The sequence below is a fragment of the Lissotriton vulgaris genome, chromosome 6 (genome assembly GCF_964263255.1).
Source record: "Lissotriton vulgaris chromosome 6, aLisVul1.2, whole genome shotgun sequence".
In the NCBI taxonomy this organism is placed as follows: Eukaryota; Metazoa; Chordata; class Amphibia; order Caudata; family Salamandridae; genus Lissotriton; species Lissotriton vulgaris.
This window is the reverse complement of record NC_141694.1, coordinates 1022670331-1022693972: the sequence shown is the minus strand read 5'-3', so window position 1 is coordinate 1022693972 and position 23642 is coordinate 1022670331. Positions and strand designations below refer to the sequence as shown.

General features: G+C 44.6%; 1 protein-coding gene across 3 annotated transcripts in view; it reads left to right on the top strand.

Moving 5' to 3' along the window:
- Window positions 1-23642, top strand: part of LYST (lysosomal trafficking regulator) — a 4348576-nt gene that overhangs the window by 843828 nt on the left and 3481106 nt on the right. The gene's annotated exons all lie outside the window — the stretch shown is intronic.

Below are 23642 nucleotides of genomic sequence, written 5' to 3'. Positions count from 1 at the left end.
TGTTGCAGGGGCCTTACCCCGAGCCAGGGATTTGATAGCACCTCACACCTCTGGTATTTACATGCCCCCCACAGGGCGACCTCTATTTCATGCACCACTGTTATAGTCCAAGTGTTCATAACATACATAAGCAATGCCTAGAGCCCAGGGCCTAGAATGGCTCTATAGAATCTGGCATAGTAGTCCTGAAATTCTGCATTGATGTCTTGCTGGGTATATAGCCAAGTCCCATTGGGTCTAACAATAGATGAGATTTGCTGGCGGCTGCTGGAGTAATCTACAAGCCAAGCTTATAATCGGCCCGACTGATCCTGTTCACTGTGGGCTTTCATCATATATTGATGATAGTCGAACCCTATTGGCCTTTCTAGAACTCCAAAAGTTTCTCCTTCTCCTCCAGTACCTGCTGATGAGCATTCAATCAATCAATCAAGACATTTATACTGCGCACTACTCACCCGGAGGGTATCAAGGCGCATGGGGGGGGGGGGGTCTGCTACTGCTGGAACAGCCAGGTCTTGAGCTTCTTCCTGAAGAAGAGGTGGTCTTGGGTCAGGCGCAGGTCGGTCGGGAGGGAGTTCCAGGTCTTGGCGGCCAGGTAGGAGAAGGACCTTCCTCCTGTTGTCGCTCTTCGGATGCGGGGGACGGTGGCGAGGGCGTGACTGGTCGATCGGAGATGGCGTTTGGGAGCGTAGAAGTTGACGCGGCTATTGAGGTAACTCGGGCCTTGATCGTGTAGGGCTTTGTGTGCGTGGGTGAGGAGACGGAAGGTGATTCTCTTGTTGACGGGGAGCCAGTGCAGGTCTCCCAGATGTCCGGAGATGTGGCTGCGTTGGGGGATGTCGAGGATGAGTCTGGCTGAGGCGTTCTGGATCCGCTGGAGTCTTTTCTGGAGCTTGGCGGTGGTTCCGGCGTAGAGGGCGTTGCCGTAGTCCAGTCGGCTGGTAACGAGGGCCTGGGTGACCGTCTTCCTGGTCTCGGTGGGGATCCACCGGAAGATCTTACGTAGCATGCGCAGGATATTGAAGCAGGACGAGGAGACGGCGTTGACTTGTCTGGTCATGGAGAGGGAGGAGTCTAGGATGAAGCCCAGGTTGCGTGCGTGGTCAGTCGGTTTGGGTGCGGTGCCCTGGGCGGGGGGGCCACCAGGAGTCGTCCCAGGCGGAGGGCGAGGAGCCCAGGATGAGGACTTCCGTCTTGTCTGAGTTCAGTTTCAGGCGGCTGGTCGTCATCCACTCTGCTACGTCTTTCATCCCTTCGTGTAGGTTGGCTCTGGCGGCGGCGGGTCGTTGGTCAGGGAGAGGATCAGCTGGGTGTCGTCGGCGTAGGAGATGATGTTGAGGTTGTGTTGGCGTGCGATGGCCGCAAGGGGGCTCATGTAGACGTAGATGTAGGGTGGGGCTGAGCGAGGATCCTTGGGGGACGCCGCAGATGACTTCGGTGGCCTCTGACTTGAACGGTGGTAGGCGAACTCTCTGTGTCCTTCCGTCGAGGAAGGAGATGATCCATTCCAGTGCCTTCTCCTGGATTCCGACGTTGCTGAGGCGCTGCACTAGGGTGCGGTGGCAGACAGTGTTGAATGCTGCGGAGAGGTCTAGGAGGGTGAGGGCCGCTGTTTCTCCGTTGTCGAGCAGGGTTCGGATGTCATCGGTGGCAGCGATGAGGGCGGTCTCGGTGCTGTGGTTGGCTCGGAAGCCAGACTGCGAGGGGTCGAGGTATCCATTCGTCTCTAGGAAGGTGGCCAGCTGTTTGTTGACGGTCTTCTCGATGACTTTGGCTGGAAACGGGAGGAGCGAGATGGGGCGGTAGTTCTTGAGTTCGGTGGGGTCCGCTGTTGGTTTCTTTAGTAGAGCGCTGAGTTCGGCGTGCTTCCAGCTCTCAGGGAAGGTGGCGGTGTCGAGGGAGGTGTTGATGATGTCCCGCAGGTGGGGTGCGATGACAGCGTCGGCCTTGTTGAAGACGTGGTGAGGGCAGGGGTCGGTTGGAGATCCGGAGTGGATGGAGTTCATCATGCGGATGGTGTCTTCTGTGTTGATCGGTGTCCAGGCGCTGAGGGTGGTGGTAGGGGGCGTTGGCGTGGTCGTGGGGAGCGTTTTGTGTGTTGAAGCTGTTGTGTATGTCCGCGATCTTGTTGTGGAAGTAGGAGGCGAGGGAGTTGCAGAGGTCTTGCGATGGGGTGATGTCGTTGGACTCGGCGCTGGGGTTGGAGAGTTCTTTCACGATGTTGAAGAGTTCCTTGCAGTTGTGTATGTTGTTGTCCAGCCGGTCTTTGAATGCTGTTTTCTTGGTGGCGCGTATCAGTTGATGGTGCTTACGGGTGGCGAGCTTGAGGGTGGTCATGTTGTCTGGTGTTGGCTCCCTTCTCCAGGCTTTCTCGAGGGCTCAGCAGTTCTTCTTGGAGCTCTTGAGTTCGTCGGTGAACCATGGGGCCTTCTTGCAGCCGGGTCTGTTGGGCGGGGTTCTCAGTGGGGCGAGTTCATCCGCGCAGTTGCTGATCCACTTCGTGAGGTTGTTGGCGGCCTGGCTGGGAGTCACTGGTGCCCCCACTTGCCAATAGATCAAGGAGGCATTCCAGACTGGTGCTTTCGGTCAGTAATTGTGTCTGAATTCCCTTAGCTGCCGCCAGGCTATGACTTCTGACCACCGCCTTCAATGCCTCCCACTCCACTAGGGGCGAGTAGGCGGTCCCCTTGTTCGTCAGAAAACATTCCGGATAACAGATTCCAGTGATCGCGGAACACAGGGTCATCAAGAACCTCCGTTCACTGCCTCCAGGTGGCGATTGTTAACCTAGGGGTATCCCATCAGAGAGCAAGTAAGAACAGGTTATGGTCTGAGTGTGTAGTAAGGTATGCTGTGTGTAGAACCCTATGACTTAGTGAACCCCTGCAAAAGAAGTACACCTGGCTGCACAAAGAGGGTGTGTCCCTGAGTAATAGAAATATTCTCTTAATTTGGGTTTATGCTGTGTCCAGATATCTACCAGGTCCCAGTCACTTCTCCATTTCTGAAAGGCCCTTGCCACCATGAACATTGGTGAGCTGGGAAGGGGAAGGATGTGACCAGTTTAGGGATCGTCTGGCAATGCAATTAAACTCTACCCCTACCACCAAGGGATAATGAAGGATGGAGTGGTGGAGTGTCAGTGACTTTAGAAAATTAGGTTGATCTAAGTTGATAGAGTACAAGTTTATGAACGCCAAATCTGTCCTTTCAAGTGTGCATCCCAGTACAATATAGCGCCCCTCAGGAATGAGGATCTCAATTTGTGGAAGAAAGGGCACCCTTGTTAGGATCCAAATAAGCACTTTGCAAGCAAGAGCAAGGTAGCTAGTATAGTACACCCTCCCTGCCACATTTTCTGTAATTCCAAACCCACTGACTTAGTAAGGTGTGTTTCCTGTAGCCTAGCAACCTACACCTTATGTCGCTTACCGCACTTACTAGGGGAGTTAAGACCCTGCACATTCCATGTGATTAGCGTTATATTGGAGCAGGTGTCAGCCGTCATACTTAGTTTTGATCCTTCACATCAGGGGCCAACCACAGCCACATGCTAGTCCCTCACATACATTCCTACCCACAGCCGCCACCAGGAATAACCAGTGGTAACACTCCAAAACTATACGAACATTCCCCAGCTGTACTCCTCAGGACGGTTGCGCCACCGTGCATTGTCCAAAATGTCCAACTCACAAGAGAACCTGGTGTGGCCGCAGAAACCTGCTTGATGCCAGACTCCGGCGACACCATTGGTGTGGGGGGGGGGGGGGAAAGATAGCCCATGGATCCACACCCACGGAGATCCCTGGTCAGTAAAGTGAGATATGGAAGTTCCTTCTGCATCTGAATTCTAATGTATACAAGAATTAACCTCTACCTGACATAATAAAGGATTAATAAGCATATAATAGAGCATTTAACTGATTTAATTTTAGCTGCAGTGTCAGGTGTAATCTGAAGCAGTTAAATACTGATATCTGTCCAAGAGGTGCTGCTTGCGGCCAGCGTGTGTCATCTTCTGAGCTTACATGTTCCCTGTAGCCGTTGCCACAGTGCTTCTCCTCCCCTCTTGAGCCTGCTGCTGCGTGGACCGTAGTCTGCCTCCCTTTGCGCAACATGAGTTCAGACGCGGTCAAATCCTCACAGTTAATAGATGTGGGTGGGAGCGCCCCCAGAGGCTTTTGTATCCAAGCACTGCCAAGCCTCCTCTGGCATATTGAAAAAGACAGATTTCAGATCTAGTTGGGTGTGCAGCTTGGCAGGAAGCAGTAGAGCAAACTGGATTCCCAGTTCTTTGAGCCTCCTCTTTGCATATTAAGCTTGATTTATATGTACCTACTGGTGCCTTGATGTGATTTTTCAAGTGGTAAGCCTTTTCCTGGTTGGCTGAGTCTTTACATCTGCACGATGGTGGGGACTGAGAGTTGTGCTTCACCCCGCCTCCCCCACCTGAGGGGTGGAGTTGGCAGAGTTGGGTACACCTTTCTTCCTCACTTGTCTTAGACTCAATCACTCTACCTACATTTAATTGACAAGGAAAGCATATGCTCTTTAGCTACTGAATGCCTGTAGTTATATACGTAGTCCTCACTTTTCAGGGAAGTACACTCCTCCTCACTTGACACGGACTTGGGACATTGCATGTCATGTTGTGCATTCCCTCTGTTTCAAATGTCAATTTGCGCATATTTGTTTCTCACCTAAAATGAATTTGCTGCCATTTGTGTTATACAAGGGGGCATAGAAGGAAGATACTGGATGAGGGCATGGCAGTTGCAAAGAAGAACAAACATTTGCAATGCAATAGGTCTCGCATTTACGCGAGTTTGAGATATTGAAATTGCAAATGACAATGCCTTTTATTTTTGTTTTCGTTTTTAAAACATAAATAAAAGGCATTGTCATTTACAATGCCAACAGCTTAAACTCGCGTAAATGCGAGACCTATTGCATTGCAAATGCTTGTTATATATGGATCTCAATCTGCTTATTTTTACTCTACCTTTTGGCGACACCCGCAGGGCTTTCCTCTATTATCTATTTATCACTGAACATTCTGTATTGAACCATTTCTAGTTTTTTTTTTCCCTCTGGGCTGGAATTTCAATTTCTCAGCAATTCGAACCATCATTTTACAGAACGCTTCGATAATAAACATTGGGGGGACCTAAGATCTGTACTAGTATAGAAATCATGTAGGGAGTCTGCCATAATTTCCTGGGTTTTTGCTATGCCATCTATGTTTGCCCATCTTAGGGTGAGGCCATTTTTACAGTGTAGTCCAATTTGATTCAAACATTGTGGGCTATTTGGCTTTTTAGTTTTTATGTTTAGGGCTAGATTCAAGACAGCATGGTTGCTAAGAGCATTCGGGGTAACAATAGGGGAGTCTAATAAGCATTCAACTTTTTGTGCCTCCAATACATGATCAATAACAGAACTTTTACCATTCCCACAAAACATAGGTATTTCACTCTCACCTTCCACGATGCCTTGTGCCATAAGAGTTAGATTATACTTTTAAATTAATTAATTTACAACTTCTTTATAAGGTTTGTGCAAAAACTGCGGCATATAATCACCATTTGTTTTCACATATCCACAACTTACAAGACCTTGTCTGACATTTAAAATTATTTAAATATTAAAATATAAAATCTCTTACTCATAACAAAACATAGTCAACTTTAATTTTAGCTAAACATAATTCAACTAGTCCATTATGACTGTCACTTTTAGTTTTTTGATTATTACAAACATACATTTTACAAAACAAATAAATAATAAAAAGGAAAGAATTACATAATACAATTATAGCGAAAACCGACTGTCACAAATGTTTAAACAGATATACTAGCAACCAATCTCTAAATAATAGGACAGCCTATGTCCACGCTAATGATACACATTGAACCTTCAATACAGAAATAATAATCCACCAAAACTCCCAATAAATAAAACAGAAATCTAACCAAAGCATATAACATCAAAGTACACATATCTCAAGTTTCATGTTTCCACAACAACATATAAATACAATCAGATGGTCTCTGTAGCGCTTCTAGGTTTGCGACTTGCCCCTCCAAATGTCTAATACAATCTGGGCCTCTATGTGGACTTATGCAACAAGTATAATTTTAAGTGTTCCCAGATGTCTCTTGGCCTTGAACCAACCAGTAACTCTTCAGCATATGTAGTTAGATTGTCCTGACAGTATACCAGGTCTGTCATCCATTCCTTAATCGCAGGCTTATGTTTGTTGCCCCATGTTATCGCCACCCTGCGTGCCGCTAACAATAGCGCCAAATGTACAAACACCCCCTTCACCCCCTTAATGTGCGGCACGCAACAGAGCAGAAACACAAGCGGAGTGCACTGAACGTCCACAGCCACCATCTCTCTTAAGCAGCCTATTACTGCATCCCAAAATTCACCCACCTTCTGACATCCCCACGCCAAGTGCATAATATCGGCCCCATCCTGTCCACATCGGCCACAACATGCAGACGCTCGCAAGCCATACCTTTGGAGACGTACCGGAGTATAGTACACCTGATGTATGTATTTGAAATGTATGATCCGAAGGTTTCCATTCATACTGAGCTTCCCTGTCAAATCACAAATGTACACCCAATTCGCTTCCGTAATAGGATCCAACAAACATTAATTCCACCTGTCCCAACTTTTATCGGAAGCTTCCACAGTCTCCTCTTTAATTAGCTTGTATAGTTTTGATACCAGCTTTTTATTAGTAGGGGTGGTGAGCGCGAACTGCAGGGACATCAGTGTAGGAGGGTCTTGTGGATACTCAGTGTAATGGATGTGGGCCGCATGCCGCATTCTATGCACAGCAAAGCGAAAAAGAATTGATTGGTTACTGACATACTGTAAAGCCTCCTGTGTGAGCAGTCGGGTAAACATCTTGCATGTGCACAATACCGGCTTCCCTCAGTAATCTCATGGAGGGGCCTTCAAATGTGACCGTCATAGCTGCATGATGTTCCAGATGCAATGCTGGCGCATACAATGGCATCTTATGAGCCAGTCGCCCTATTTTCTGCCAGGCGGATATCGTGGCATCAACGGCATTAATCTCTGATTTTGGGACCCCCCGAGAATGGTGGGTAATTACACTATGCAGTGGGATCGGAGCTTCGTCCCCCTCCTCCACCGCGACATGCGGCGTGAACGCGTGTGGCCTGTACCAATAAATCACCTATTGAGCCTGTGCACTCAGGTAGTATGCATAGAAGTCTGGAACAGCGAATCTACCTCTCTCATATCCTTTCGTTAGGGTCGTCCACTGCACTCGCGCAGTCTTACCCCCACACCAAACGAATAAGCTGACCGTGGAGATTCCTAAAGAACTCCCATCGTAAGCACAATTGGAATGTTTGCAAACAGATACAAAAATTTAGGCAGGATAACCATTTTAACAAGAGCAATGCGATCAGCTAGTGATAGCGGCAATGTAATCCAGGTGTCTACCATACTTTCTAGGTTCGAGCTTGCTCTTCCATAATTCTCTCTGACTACCACGGCCAGGCCACGGTTTACCCAAACACCTAGATATTTAACAGGGTCTGTGGACCACACCAGCGGGAACTCTAAGCTGGGTTGAGTAGTTATAGACGTGAGAGGGATTATGTACGACTTATCCCAGTTTATATGCAGGCCAGACAGGTGACTGAATCGGACATATTCACAGAGTAACTGTGCCAAATACCTAGTTGGCTCGCGGATGAAGAGCACCATATCGTCCGCATATAGTGATATCGCCACCGGTCTGTAATTAAAATTAAGTGCAGTCTCCCTATGCCGCTGACGAATCACACAATCCATGGGTTCCAGGACAATCGCAAACAAAAGTGGCGACAGAGGACATCCCTGCCGGGTGCCTCTCGTAATGCAAAACGCCTCAGATGTCAGTCCTCCCACTCGCACCCGTGCCGTCTGCACCCTATATAAACAGGGGTGGGAATCCCATGCGCCGCAACACCCTATACATGTAATTCCACTCCACAGAGTCAATGCTTTGGCTTCATCCATTAATACCGCCGCCAAATCTGGCTCCAGTACATGAAACATGGAGAAAATTGTCCGAAGGTTGTGTGAGGTACATCCATCAGGAATAAAACCTCACTGAAACTTGGCACAATCCCGCTTTCACTCCCTTCCTAGACCTCTTGGTGCCTCCTACCCATGACATAATCCGTCTAGACAGAGCTTTGAAGATGGGTGGTGGCTTAGCTTGTATACATTGGAGTTCACTATCGGTCTCCCACTCAGAGTCCTCTACCCCATCCTCATGCGAATACCTTGGTCTCAATTTCTTTAGTCACAACCTTCCGGTTTGCAAACTACACACATTTTACCACCCACCTGGGGACAACCTCCCCTTCATCGAGCGATTAATGGAAATCATCTCTGGCAATGTTGATTCCGCTATGGCCCAAATCGTCCTTGGTGATTTCAACCTGCACTGGTCCAACGTCAATGACCAAGTTGTTTCATGCCTCAAATCATTCTTAAATGATCATGAACTGATGCAACACTGTGACCAGCCAACCCATAATAAAAAGAAATTCTGGACCTCATCATCTCCAAAGGTCACACCATCACACTGGACACCATTTCCCTGTGCAATTGGTCTGATCATCACAGCATCTTCTTTTTTTTTATCAACTTGGAAGTCTCTCTGAGGAAGGCTCAAGCAGCGAAATCGAAGATTTGGAAAAGGGACCTCTGAAATATCAATACAGCCGATGTAGCAACCCACTGTATATCTGCCCTCTTTCCACAAGCTGACATGACCGAGGTATAAGCACTCACCAACTTCTACAACTCTACTTTTACTAGCATCATGGATTCCATTGCTCCACTCCAACAAAAAAACACCTCAACTAAAATGTCCAAATCATGGTTTAACGACAACTTAAACACGGAGCGTCGCCACCTCAGGGCAGTTGAATGTTCTAGAAATCGAATCCATCCTCCGACCAACTAATAATCCTTAGAACGATAAGGAGCTCCTATAACAAACAAATCAAGATTGCTAAGGCCGACTACTTTAGATCCCAACTTAATCAAGCCGCTAATCGCCCCAAGAAACTTTTTGAGCTGGTGAAACAACAATCGGTGGAAACACCAAACTGCTCTGTCTCCGAGGTCAACCCACCTTCATGCGTGGATCTGGCTGCCTTCTTTACTGAGAAATCATGACTCCTCAATATTGATCTTGACTCCAGGAAGGCACTCTTGCTAGCCGGGGGGTCGGCGCCCCCTTCGACCTTATCAGGGAAGTTCGAACCGACCAGCCTGAGCACAAAGAACAATGCCTCATGGGACACCTTCACTCCCCTCAGCGAAAAAGACACCAACAAGATTCTTCAAAGTATCAACCAATCTAATCATTTTAGCGACCCATTACCACCATAAATCTTCAAAGAACTGAAGGAGGTTGTCACCCCCATCTGGACAAAGATTGTCAATGCATCTCTCGCACAGATACGATCCCGGGTTGTCTAAAAGCTGCTCAGGTAACACCTATCCTAAAAAAACTACAGCTGATAGTACGGACCTTATCAACTTCCGTCCTATCTCAAACATCCCCACCCTTGCCAAACTCTTAAAAAAAATGCGTCCAATCTCAACTCTGTGCTCACATCGAGAATTTCCATCTCCTGGACCAACACCAATCTGGCTTCCGGAGTGGACACAGCACAGAATCGGCTCTCACGCACTGTATGGATGACATTTTACAAATGCTCGACCAAAATGAATCCTGCCTCCTTATCCTCCTGGATCTTTCCTCAGCGTTTGACACCGTTAATCACGACAACCTCCTATCCATTTTGAAGCACAGAATGGGCCTTTCTGGTTCGGTGCTGCAATGGTTCTCGTCCTTCCTCCACCACAGATCCCAAAGAGTTAAGGTGAACCACTCTCTCTCCCAGCCATCACTAGTATCCATGGGGGTCCCCCAAGGGTCCGCCCTAGCCCCTAAACTCTTCAATTTATTCTTGGAACCTTTAGCTAATGCTTTAAATTCCGCTGGCATTCTCTTCCATATGTATGCGGATGATACGTAACTACATCTGAAAATCTCCTCCCGAATAACCTCATAGCACTCAACTCTACCCTAATAAATACTCAAAACTGGTTAACTGAGAACCACCTCTTGCTCAACACCTCCAAAACATAATTCCTTCTCATTTCTCCCCCGAATCACATCCCCAAGATAGACCTCTGGATGAACCACCTCACTGCCTTCAACTGCTCCCCCCTCATTGTTGACTAAGCCAAATCTCTCGGACTCGCCCTAGACAATCATTTGAACATGAAAACTCATATCAGCAATGTGTATAAGGGAGTGAATCACCTTATGAGGATTCTCAGGGATCTCAAACCTTTCCTCCCACAAGCTGACTTCAAGCAAGTGGTCTAAGCGCTTGTTTTGTCGAGGCTAGACTATGGCAGTGCTACACTCTGTGGCCGCCCCACTAAGGGCTTCACTTAATGCGGCGGCCAGACTGATCACAGGGACCAAAAGAAACTAGCACATCTCCCCAGTCTTAAAATCCCTAAATTGGTTGCCCTATGAAACAAGAATTCAGGTCAAGATTTCCTGTCTATCTCACAAAGCCCTCCATTTCAAAACCCCCAGTTATCTAGCGCAAAAGTTAGAATTATCCACAGGGGGCAGACCTTCTTGGAGTGCTAAATCTCTCCTCCTGAAAGCTCAGATCTTTCGCAAAAAGAGAACGTGTCCCTGAGCTTTCTCCGGCTCTGTGCCAAAGATCTGGAACACTCTCCCACCGAAAATACGCAGAATCTCCTCCAAGGTTACATTCAAATTGGAAGTAAAAAGATTCCTCACGAACAAGTTCCTACCTTAAAAAGGTCTTGGATCCTCTGCTCTAATGCTTTGGACCTACACCCTAAGTCCTGCGTTTGGTGTTATTCTGCTTTACTAGTCACTTGCTCCCCTCTTAGTTCACTAGGTTCCAGTCTTTATCTTACCCTTATTGTCCCTTTTGATTGTAACTTTTTGTTTGATATGCATATATGATTTGTTTAAGTTGGTACCCCCTCTGACGATTGTACTGCTACTATTACCTTCCTTTCCCCCAAATTGTAAAGAGCTCTGATATCCTTCGGGATCATGTTCGCGCTATATACAAATTTATCAATAAATAAATAAATAAAGGATACTCTAATCAGTAGTCTGGTTCAGTCAGGAAAGGGCCTCAACATGATTCAAGGCTTCTTCATTTGTTTTTGCATGTAAAGCCTGCAAGTACAGTATATACTGTAAGGAGATACAACTATCAAAAAAGAAAAGACCTTACATCATTACAAAGCATCTTACATGTCATTCAGACTTCTGCATGTATGCATTGTGCTACCCCTGTGAGATGTATTATATTGGCAGCACAATTCATGAGGCAAAAAAGAGAATTTTGTAGCACATGAGTGATCACAAATTAGGACAAACAATATTCCATAGCAAGACACCATACAGAAAAACATGAAAATACCCTGGGCCTATTGAAATTGTGTGTATTGGATCTCATTTGAGATGTCATCAGTGATGTCCCTGACCATGTCATGAGTGATGTAATATATGAGGTCATAAGCAGTGGACTACGGTGGTGTAAGTTATAGTTAGCTCAGGTAACTATAACTGCTGAATTTCAATGGTTTTGTACAAGTGAAATCTGAGCCTAACTATAACGTCCCTGTAACCTTTGTTTTTTCCCAGTGGGAAAAAAAAATATATATATATTCACTGAAAAAAAAGATAGGTTTCAGGGATGTTCTAGTTAGAAATTAGCATGTGAAAAACCTTAGAAATTCACTGAAAAAAACACAGGTTTCAAGGATGCTATAGTTAGAAATTAACATTTAAAAAACCTTAGAAATTCACTGAATAAATAATAGGTTTCAGGGACGTTATAGTTAGTTGGACATTTCACTTGTTCAAAACCAGAGCAATTTGGCCGTTCTAGTTGAACTAACTCTAACTCGCGCCCCGCAATGCACTGCTGATGTCACTTATTACATTATTCATGACATGGTCAGTGACATCCCTGAAAGAAAAAAAAATCAACTAAGCTTTTTTTTTCCATACACTCCTTGGAGTGCCCTTTGCTTTTTTCATTTGAAATAACTCAGTGCTGTTTCCTATTACTCCTTTTGAATGTAGAGGACATATAAACAAAACGTGCTTTCTGGACCAAGAGCTAACTCTGTGCCAAATTTGGTTTAATTCCATTCAGCAGTTCGGGCTGTAGCTGTGTCTAAAGTTTCCTATGGAAATTAACATAGAGGAAACACGTTTTGGGACCCCCCTTTTTATTTGCCCCCTCTTCATGAATCACCCCAAACTTTCAGGACTGGAGAATGAACAATTTGTTTTGAAAATTTCGTGAAGGTTCGTCAAACGGCCCCAAAGTTATTGGCAAAACAATAAAATGCTTCTCCTATGGAAACTAGGTTCTAACTATAACTACCCAAAGGCGACCACCGTAAGGATGCGCAGCATCAACCAGGCAAGACTACAAAAACATTGCATCCTGGGATTGGTAGTCGTGATGCACACAGCGACTAGCCAAGGATATTTGCGATAGGACATAATCTTTATGGGTGGAGCAGCGCTCAACTAATCAGGTGGGGCGTGACACTACATCTGGGAGCAATACCGCCATCTGATTAAAACATTCACCCGTGGCGCTGACGAAGGCTGTGAGAAGCCGAAATGCATTCGCCCAATGGCGGGTGATCCGGACTTTCCTTACCTGTTTCACTAGGAATAAATGCTGTTTCCACTGGTTCCTCTGGTGTGGCCTCTTCACTCTCGACGTTGGAGGAGGTGACTGGTTTCATATATATATAAATATCTATATATCGATGTACCCAAAGGTTACAGGATTGTTATAGTTACGTTGATGTTTTACCCACATAAAACCATAGAAATTCAGCAAATCTAATTATAATTATAACAATTTCCCTTAGGGATTTTAGACATGACTACAGCCCGAACTGCCAAACTGAATTACACCAAATTTGGTAGAAAGTTAGATCTTCATCTTGTTCTTGATCCAGAAAGTGATTCTTGTAATTTGGTGTAAATCTGTTCAGTTTTTTTGGAGTTACAAAAGGGAAAATAATTATGTATATCTAGAGCCTTGGATCCACACACTAAAAAAATGTTTGCCCCCTGAGAATAGTCTTGCTGCACAAAATGGCAGCTGCAACTTTCCTCTCCTGTTGTGACCAGCCAATAACTGTATTTCTTTTGAAGTGATAAAAGGGGTCAGGTTAGAGGTATAACCTGACCCCATGGGACTGATGTAGGGGTCTGTGAGGGACTCCTCATGGTCAAGAAATAATCCCAAAATGCTTTATTTTGTAGAGCAAGGATCCGCAGATATGGCACGCAGCGGATCCGTGGATCCAGACCCCAATTAAAAAAATGCATATACCAACTAACAGAACCACATACCTACCTACGCAAACCCTCGCACATCCATATAGCCACTCACACACCAACTCACAGACCCCCAAACCCACTAACACACCCATGCACACACCCACTCGCACACTCATGCAACCACTTTCACAACCACTCACGCAACCATACAGCCACTCACAGATCCACAAAACCACTCACACACCCACTCACATGTGCACGCACACACCCATTTACACACCCACAGCTACTCACACACCCACTCACAGTCCAAACTAAACCACTCGCACACCCACACACTACTCACACATCCACTCACAGACCCCCTAAACCACTCACACACCCACACACAAACAGTGATACATTTATAGAAACTGCATATTGCATATGTTTATAATAATGGTTTAGTTGTTTTAGTATTGATTGTGTGAAAAATAACTGGCAGACCCCTTATTTGTCTGAGGATTGGCGATGGATCTTCAGATCCATAAATTGAATTTAAAAAAGAAAGACTTGGTGCATTGCATTTATAGAAAGACTACATAAGTTAAATTACCTTCATTTTTTAATTTTTAGTTATAAAATATATATTAAGAATGGATTTCTGAATAAAATGTATTTATGAACTTGTTACAATGTATATTAGTAAATTGAACTCATGGGTCAAATTGTAGTACAATTTATGTTTTTAAACAGGTGTAATTCATCAAAAAGAAACAAAAGTTACAGGGACATAACTGGTAGGAAGTAGCTTTAAAAAAAAATCGAAAGTCATTGAAGAAACGAAAGGTTACAGAGACGTTGTAGTTAGGAACTCGAAATACAAAAAAAAACTTAGAAATTCACTGAAACCACGTTACAGCTAGCCAGCCGTGGGCTGGACTTTTGTGATTCAGCTTGAGATCCCTTCGCGATCCCTGGTCTGTTGGCCTGTGGGTCCCTCTCAAGGTAACTTTGACTTTCCGTGGGCTTTCCTGGTTGCTCCAGACGTGCCCTGACTCTAGCTTGGAGAGTCCCCAGGACCTTGCTGGTTCTCATCGAAGCATCTTTACTCTGACCGCATTGGTTGCAGTTGCCAAGGCTTGTTTGTGTTCAATCCGGACACTGACCCCTCAGCACCTGACATCCTTCGTGGGACAGCTCACCTCCGGACTTTGGCCATCGTCGACATCTCTTGGTTCCCGTGGCTGCAGAGTCAAGCTTCACGTCCTCTCACCTGAAGCACCCAACATCGGTGGGCATTTGTCTACAGAGCCCCTGGTCACCCTGAAGTGATGCCCCCTCTGCTTTTAGGTTCTTCTCATCTCCGATCCAGGCTTGGATCACCCAAAACACTTCATCTTCACGGCAGCAGCACTTTTCCACATCACGCCATTGAAAACTACTAAGGTTTCTGACATCACTTGACCCGTATCCACCCGGCTCCTCTGGGATAGGTGAAAACGGGTATCTCGGTACTCTCAAGGGTGCTGGCCTTAGAACCTTCTTTGTTTAACTGGGTTTGCTTAAAGTCCCCTCCGAAGTGTCCTTAATCTTTAAAATTCCAACCACGACTTTCCCATTGAGTTGTACAGAGCTCGCGTCTGTTTTCTCACACTGCACCCGTCTTCCGTGGGTCCCCTGTGTCACTACCTTGGGTGGTTCCTTGGGGTCCCAGCGATTCTACATGCTCTAGGCACTGTGTCTGGGGAAGTCGAGGTTATTATTCCACTTTCTTAGTATATGGTTTGGTCTCCCCCTGGAGCCCACTGTGTATTGTGCTATTTACTGTTGTTGTAGTGATTTAATATTGTGTGCTTTGTTCTTTAATCTCATAAAGAGATTAGGGGAGAGGGTTTAGTAATAAATACATATATTTTGTGTGGTTCTCCTTTCATTTGGTCATTTAGGAGGTTATAAACTGGTAAAACAACCTGCTTTACATTCCTTCGAGACTTAGCCTGAAGGCTGCTCTCCATAGTTACCACTAGGATAGCTTTCAATAAAGGTTGTCGTTAACCTAATCATCACTAAGGGTTGTTTGGACTGGTACAAGGTGCCCACTTTAATTAGTGGTCAGCATATAACAGGCCAACTTCTCACATGTACTATACTCTCATGCCATAATAATTGTATCAATTATTTGTAGATTGTAACAAATCGATACCTTGGTTTGGCTAACAGATCCATTTATTTGCCAGCAGTGATAACTTTGTCATATTGCATGTGAATAAAACTGACCACAATTATACTGAACATTCTGTTACAAATCTTAGACAAGTTATCTCTGCTCCCATGAGCTCCTATAATGTGAAATTACAGCCATCAGTGGAAAAAGGAAAGTGATACATGTGGGTTTTATTTGGTCTACTTCGTGTATTGTAACTTTGACAAGTTGGTTCTAACTCACTATCATCTAAATAGGTGAAGGATCCTTGGTTACTTACATCTCCTACTCTTAAATCTCTTGAGCTTGGGTTCTAGCAAGCTTTTTAACTTGAGTCAGTGATTAATGACGTCTAGTAGTTAATATCTGTTGGACATAAATTTCCATTTCTCCTTGAAAGGTAGATTTACAATAAAGAGTCTGAACGTATTCCGTAGTTGAAGTTCCACAGGCATGATGTCATCTTAACCTATGGGTTAGGTTAGGATTTATTTAAGCGCTCAAATCACCCTGGGGCATCTTGGCGCTGCATAGCAAATTTATCTACTGATAGCGGGAATTGCACAGATCTAGTCGTTAAAGAGAAAGGCTTTCAGCTGTTTCCTGAAGGTACCATAATTTGAAATAGCTCGTAAGGCCTGTGGAAGTTAGTTCCAGTATCTGGGAGCTAAATAGGAGAATGCTCGACCACCCATCCGAGATAGACAGATTCTAGGGACTCGTAATAATCCATGAGTGGTGGATCTCAGCCTCCTAGTGGGGCAGTATTTAATTACTTTATTTTGTAGGTAACGAGGGCCTTTTTTACTAAGGGCGTTGTGAGTGAGACAACAGATTTTAAAGAAAGATCTCTTTTTTACAGTCAGCCAATTCTCTGAGCAGTGGAGCAGAAGGAGAGCTCGACAGACGATTCAGAATCATTTGCGCGGCCATATTCTGGACAATTTGTCATTTAGACAAGAGTTGATCCCCCATCTCTGCCAATAAGGCGTTACCATAATCTAAACGCTTGTCACCATCGCATGAACCAAGGTTCTGCGGTGAGCGTGGGAATAAAAGGGAATATTTTCAGAAGAAGCCGAAGGCTGTAAAAGTAAGTGCCAGTAGTTGTGGTGATGTGATCTTTCATGGACAAGGAGCGGTCAATTTTTATTCCCAAGTTCTTCACAGATAATTTGGGAATAGGGGCGCCACCTAGTTGTTCAGGCCACCAGTCTTCTGACCAGATAGCTGGTGCTTTTCCCATAAGCATGATCTCGGTCTTACCCGGATTTAGCTGGAGATAGTTCATCGTCATCCAGTCTGAGATCAGCTTCATACCATTTGCAAAGCATGTTTTTTCTAGTTCTGGGCATTTCCTGATAGTGAACATGAGCTGCGTTTCATTTGCATAGGAGATGATTTCAAAGCCCAACTGTTCCACTATCTGGGCTAACGGGGCCATATGTATATTAAAAAGGGTAGGGCTTAAACAGGAGCCCTGTGGCACCCCTTTGTCTAAAGGCAATTTGGCCGAGGAAAAGGGGCCTAGAGTGACCGTTTGTGTTCTCTCCGACAGAAAATGTTGTAACCATTTTAAGGCTGTTCCTTTGATACTGCAGCCTGATAGTCTCTCCGCTAGTTTGGAATGAGAGATGGTATCAAAAGCTGCGGAGAGATCTAAGAGGATCAGTATCGCGGAACCGCCTAAATCAATGGTCTGTCTTAAGGAGTCGGTGACTGCTAAAACCGCGGTTTCAGTACTGAAACCCGGGTGAAAGCCCGACTGTGATGGGTCCAGGATTTCATTCTGTTCCAGGTAGAGGCTCAGTTGTTTATTTATGACGTTTTCCAACACTTTCCCCTGTAGAGGTAAGAGAGAGATGGGGCGGTAATTACTTAGAGTTACGGGGTCCGATGTTGGGTTTTTAAGAATGGGGCAGACCACTGCTTCTTTCCAGGGAGATGGAATAATACCCGTGGAGATGGAGCAGTTAAAAATATCACAGATTACTGGTGCACAACTCTTAGCTAAGAGGGCCATAATTCGAGGGGGACAGGGGTCATTGGGAGATCCTGATTTTCCCAAAGCTAAGTCTTTTTGGACCTCCTCGATTGTAACTAAATTAAAGTTTTCCAGGGAACAGTTTGGTCTCCTCCGTTTTTCTTCTAGTTCCTTCAGCATATCGGAAACTGAGGGAGCTATCTGGGGGAAACTATCATAAATGGTAGATATCTTGTCCTGAAAAAAAGTGGCTATAGAATCGCATAAATCCTGCGATTCATTTGGAACCTGGCTGCAGGCTTTGGGAGACGTAAAGTCTTTAACAATACTGAACAGAGTCTTTAAGGAATTGTTTGACTGTTCGATTTGCTTAAGAATAAAGCTGCGTGTCGCTGCCTTTAGGTTCAGAGGATAGCTAGCCAATGCTTGTCTGTACAGCGATTTATTTTGGGGATCTTTACAGAGGCGCCAAGATCTTTCTAGTCATCGGCATTTTAATTTGTCCGCTTTTAAATCGTCTGTGTACCATGGATTTTGCGGGCCCCTGTGAACAGGTCCAAATTTCTTGGGTATAGTCTCATCAAAGGCCGATTCTAGCGCTGCCGTGAAAGTCTCCGGTTTCATGGGAGCTTCAGACTGGATGTTGACTGAATCACTGAAGAAGCACTCGTCAAATGTTTCTAAAGTGAGGTTCCGCCATGGCCTGCGTTGGATTGAATAATTTGTAAAAAACGTTCTCTATATTTTTTACCGAGGTTCGATGTATAGAAAATGTGATCAGCGAGTGATCTGTCCAGGTGAGAGGGATAGGAGGGCTGCAGCTAAGATTATCATCGTTTTTGAACACTAAGTCTAGCAGGTGCCCGGCTTGATGGGTCGGGCCCTCCACTTTTTGAGTAGGTCCTAAGGTTTCCAAAGCGGCAAAGAGTTCACTAACCTCTGGATTAGAGGTAAGTTCTCCGTGAAAATTTAAATCTCCAAGCAGGAGAAATCTCCTCGTTGCTAGGGCGTGTAAAGCAATTTGTTCGACCAATTGATCAATAAAGTTCAATTTAGAACCTGGGGTTCGGTATACAACGGCTCCGTACCAGCAGTCTGATGCTGACAGAGTAGCTTTAAAAATACCCAATTCTACACCTTCATTGCAGGTTGTGGATAGCCAATTTACTGTTAGATGATCTTGAAAAACAATGGCTATACCTCCACCCGTTTTTCCATCTCTATTTAAGTGGATTAGTTTATAGTTATCCGTGATAGCGAAATTGATCATGGTACTGTTAGTGGGGTTCAACCAAGTTTCTGTTAAAAAACATAACGTGGGAGGCAGTCATGTCCCAAATTTCCAGAGGGTGTTTTGCCAGGGATCTTACTTTACATAGTAGGTTTATTGTCTCAGGGGGTAGGAGCATGGGGCACTCCTGTTTACAGGGGTTTCCTTTTTCTGGATAATAGTGGTGAAATGACACTGCCCGCATGCTATGGGGGCTTCAAGCCTGTCCGGGAATTTATTGGAACAATTAGAGATAGTTAGGCTATGGCTCCTATTGAAATGTAGCTCTCTAATAGCCCTTAATGAATCAGCAAAGTAGGGAAGACTCGCCTGCTTGGTCGTGGTTTCATTCCTCTGGACAAAACCCCTGGCCTCTGGGCTCGTCAGGGAGCAGATGGGCTTGCCTTTGGCGCGCGTCGGGTGCGCGTGCCTTAATGACACATATCATGTTTCAGGTGGATAACACCCCCTCCCCTGATGCCAGACTGGTTGTGGAAAGTTTAGATGCTCCCGTTTGTTACTAGGTGTGACTCAGCATTGGCTTTGTTCCTCTGCAGAAGTGAGGGAGCAGATCTGATATAAGCATCACATTTGTGCGCCAACATCGGTTCCTTTTACTTCTCCTTCAAATATGGATCCAGAGCTCCAAAGCACTTTCAACGACTCCAAAATTAAATCCAGTTTTCAAGGATACAATGTCTCCTCCTAAAACTACATGCTTCAAACCATGCCATGACTGAAGAAAACAGATGCCTATCACAAACCCTCATAATCCGAGACCACAAAGCTGTGTGTCGCCAACCACAGGAACCACACGGACCTCATGTAAGTCCCACTCTTGTTACAAGTTGAGGGGTTGGACCTGCTCCAGCGTCTGAGGCCATTCCTGTGAGAAGTCACCTTTGCGGTCAAAGTCTTCTAATAAGTCCAATTCCAAGCGAAAACCTAAGATGACAAAGATGGACTAAACCTAATTCACCCCTCTCTATTATCAAAATAAAAGAAAAGTTGCTAGGATGTAAAGGTGCCATTCAATCCCGCTCCTTATCTCTGCTAGAGGAGTCGTTCCCACAGTTTGTCCCGCTGCATCCAGAGTTCCTTGGGCTATGAATGACACAGCAGCAGGTCGAGTCCTTTAAGCAGGGCATGCTTTGTAGCTTTGACACCATTCTAGCTCCCTCCAAAATGACTCTGGGCTGCATGGATACGCAAGGGCCTGAAGCCAGATTTGCTGCTCTTATGTCTATCCTTATTTGCCGTTTGAACCTCCTGGACCCCGGTGCAGACTTCTACCCACCCCCAGCCTGGCTCCGAGACCCACATTGGTCGCTACTACATTGAATCCGGTGTTAATGCTGCTGGCGCAGGAGGAGAAACTGGTACTGACTCCGATGTCGGACCCAGAAACTGGCGTTGGCTCTACTCCCACCTGAAGTCGTGCTCCTAATGCACTACAGTGTACCCAGTCCCTGTAAAACCTGAGTCTGATCCAATTCTTCAACTACCTCACAGGGGTCATTGAAGGAACAAATGATGCAATGTTGTGAAGAAGCACTCCAAATGCAGATAATTGAAATAAGTATCTTCTTTATTAAGTAACAGCTTATACAGCGTCCTACCAACAGGAAAGCCAACAGCAACTTCTATGATGCTAGGCAACTAGCCTGCATTCACATAAACATTCTAGATTGCTCTACTGAGCTAGATTCCAGCACTGACTCGAATGTATTAACATTACTAAGCATTACTACACACCTTCCCCACCACAACATATATAAAAAGAAATAAAAGAAAAAAAAATAAAGAAAAATAAATAAATTATTTCAGTACATAGTCAGATAACCTGACAGGACTTTTGTGAGAACGTGTGCTCTTTCGAAAAGGAACAACTTCCTTATGATGAACAACATCTTGACTCTAATAACCAGACAAACTTGTGTGCATTGGAAAAATTCTGTTCAAATTCCAAATGCGACCATCCTCCAGTCGAACTGCATTGAGAAACAATTTAGTCACCACAGGTGGAGAAGAATATCTCTTGCCACCAGTCTTAAGAGGCAGCCTCACTCTCACACGATCACCAACACTAACAACAGTACGTGATACAGCATGTCTTTTGTCAAAATGTAGCTTTCATTTAATTATTTTGCGATCTTGACGAACACACCACTCATCATCTTCTTTATTATCGTTAAAAACATCATTTTTCTCATCCAAGTCTGAAACATATAAGCATTGGAATACGACCTCTGAAAAGTTCAAAGGGCACCCTCTCGGTAATCGAGTGTGGTTAAACGATAAACCATAACTCTTTCAAAAATAGCAGCTTTCCAGTCACAACTTTGTTCTTTAGCTAGTTGTATAGTTTATTTAAGGACACAGTTGAATCTCTCTACCATTCCATTTGATTCTGGTTGATAGAGAGAGCACCGCTTATGCACAATGCCTTTTTTGCTTAAGAAAGCTTCCATCTCTTTTGACACAAGTTGAACACCGTTGTCAGTCAACAGTGACTCAGGCAGGCCTTCTCTACAAAAAATGTCATCCAGAAATGTTACAACATCTTTAGTTTCCACACTTTGCGTGACTTTTATTTCTGGCCAACGGGAAAACATGTCAATTAGGACCGAAACATAGAATTCAGCACCTTTTGAAGAGACTGGACCCAAAAGATCTAAAGCAACATGCTGTCAACAGCGTGTAGGAGTTTCCCGTATAGCCATAGGTTGAACTCTTGTCTTACAAATCTTGTTACAAGCGCAACACTCAATGCAATCCCTTACCATACGCTCAACCTCAATATCAATTCCCGGCCACCAAAAATGCAGACAAATCCTCTCCTTAGTCTTAGAGATACCCTCGTGACCCATATGAGCGAAATAAATAATTTTACTTCTCAGAGAACCAGGAGGAATCAAACGAGTACCTCTCCAAAGTAACTCATCTTTCAAGGAAAGTTCATTGCGAACATTCAAGTACTTCTTGACCTCTTCGTTTAGAAGTCTAATGCTAGTCCAACCACCAGAGACAAACTTGCACACATCAATCAAAACCTGATCAAGCTTAAATGCCTCTCTCCACTCAGATTCAGAAACAACTCAGTCTACAATTTCACAAACTTTAAAATCATCCAACTCCCAAGTGTCATCCAAATCAAGACCATCATTAACACACCCCTTAGAGACTAAGCGAGACAGTCCGCTACCATGTTATCAACGCCAGGTATGTACTTGACTGAAAAATCATAATCTTGTAAAGCTATGACCCACTTACATATGCGAGAAGAGATAGCATCCAAAGATTTTTTCCCAAAAACGTCCTTTAAGGGTTTGTGGTCAGAATGGACAACAAAGCTTGTACCCCATAAGAATTTCTTGAGCTTCTTTATCGCCCAATAAATGCACAACGCTTCCTTCTCAATGACGGAATAAAGAAGTTCTGGACCCACAAGAGCTCTTGAAAGAAAAAGTATGGTTACTTCTTTCCCATTTTTTATTTGTTTCAGAACGGCACCTAGACCATGTGAACTTGCATCTGTAATCAAGACAGAGCTCAAGGAAGGATCAAAGCTTTGCAAAGATGAAGCAGACAAAAGAGCCAGTTTAATCCCTTCAAACTCCAGCTGACATTTAGAAGACCACGAGAACCTTACACCTTTCTTCAAAAGAGATCTTAGCTCAACCGTACCTGAAGCAAACTGAGCCACAAATTTATTATAATATTCTGTCATGCCCAGAAACGTTACCAGATCATCTCTAGACTGCGGAACAGGCAAATCAACAATTGTCTTGACTAAACGTTCTTTAGGTCTGACACCCTCACTGGTCAAGCAATGGCCTAAATAATCAATTTCTGTAAGATTAAATTTACACTTGCTTTCTCTTAAAGTAAGGCCTCTTTCACTGAAGCGCTCCAGTACAGATCTTAATCTAGCATCATGTTCAGTTTGAGAGGACCCAAAAACCAAAACGTCGTCCTGGTAAATCTTAACTCCAACAAGACCATTCAGCACGTCCTCCATAACCCGTTGAAAGACCGAAGCGGCAGAGATTAAACCAAAGGGGAGTCTTGTAATTTTAAAAGTCCCAAAATGAGTTATGAACGCTGTCAAGTCCATGGACTCCTTTTCAATCTTACCCAAATCCAAAGATGAAAATATGCGAGCACCATTTAACTGCGTTAGCATTTCTGTTACATTAGGAAGAGGATATTTATCAGAGACAACCTCTCGATTCAAGGCACGAAGGTCAAAACAAAAACGAACCTCACCAGAAGCCTTACGTGCTAAAACGACTTGGGAAATCCACTCACTAGCTTCAGTCTCAACAATAATGGGTTCTCTTTTTAACTTTTCCAGTGCATTTAACATAGAATCTTTCATGGCTAAAGGTACTCTACGTATGTTACACGTGACAGGCTTAGAGTCAGGCTTGAGAACAATGTGGTGAGTGTATCCTGACAGGCAACCCAACTTCTCAGAGAAAACATTCTTAAATTCAGCATGCAAAGCATTGCTAGAATCATAGGGTGGTTTGTCCTTGCATTCATTACTCACAACTTTGATGTCAGCTATGGAGTGTGATATACATCTATCAGAAGAAAATGTGTCCATACTAGAACTGCTGTTAGTCGACATATCCCTTAAGACAATGCATGGATCAGCTCCAGGAGCTAAAGATATACCCATATCAGCTTGATGATACCAACTGATTATACTATCACCTTTGCATGAAATGTATATCTTTCCTGCTGTCATGCAACCTTT